Source organism: Charadrius vociferus, unplaced genomic scaffold, assembly GCF_000708025.1.
Source record: "Charadrius vociferus isolate BGI_N301 unplaced genomic scaffold, ASM70802v2 scaffold3190, whole genome shotgun sequence".
NCBI classification, from domain to species: Eukaryota; Metazoa; Chordata; class Aves; order Charadriiformes; family Charadriidae; genus Charadrius; species Charadrius vociferus.
Window position 1 is genome coordinate 9003 of NW_009646471.1, and position 836 is coordinate 9838.

The window sequence follows — 836 nt, forward strand, 5'->3', positions numbered from 1 at the left end:
GGGGGGCTACCGGGACCACCCAAATCGCTCCCCTTCCCCTTAGCCGGAGGAAGGATGTCCCAGGTGTCACGAGCTGTGTCTGTTCTCTGCCTCAGCTGAGGAAGGCTCCCCCACTGCGGGGCCACCGTCCCCCCTCCACATGCCCCTCTTTGTCCTCTGCCTGGTCCTGGCAGCGCTGCTGCTGCTCACCGTGACGGCCTTCACCGCCGCCCTGCTGAGGGTGAGGAAGATGAGCGGTAAGGAGCCCCCGCGGGGACACGGCAGGCTCTGGCCATGGAAGGAGGGGGGTGATGCTACCAACCCAGCCAGGGCCACCTCCTTCCCTGGGCTCAGCGGGGCCGGCTGCGTCACGGAGCAGTTGAGCGGGTGCACCCCCTTTTTGTCCCCACAGCCCACGCCGTGTCCTCCCCAGGGTTAACCGGTCCGGTCCTGGTGACCCACAGCGCCCAGAGCCCCGACGCGCCCTCCGGGACCTCCAACGACTACAGGGAGATGCCCTCCAGCCTTCCAAAAGGACCAGGTAGGTCTGGCAGGTCACCGGTCCACCCAGGGGGGCTGTGGGGCCGGGAGGGGGGATGTCCCTACTGGCAATGGCTGCTCCGTCCCCATCTCGTCCCCCAGACCCACCGGTCACAGCCCTTCCCACCACCAAGGATTTCGATTCCGACTCCGACTACGAACACTACGACTTCAGCAGCAAGCCGCCCGTCGCCCTCTCCACCTTCTACAGTGAGCATCCCACCGGCACCGGTATTCCCCCATCACCCTACCCCAGGACCCCCGGCACCCTGTCCCATCCCGGGGTGTCCCGGGTTGCCCCGGTTGATGTCCCCCTC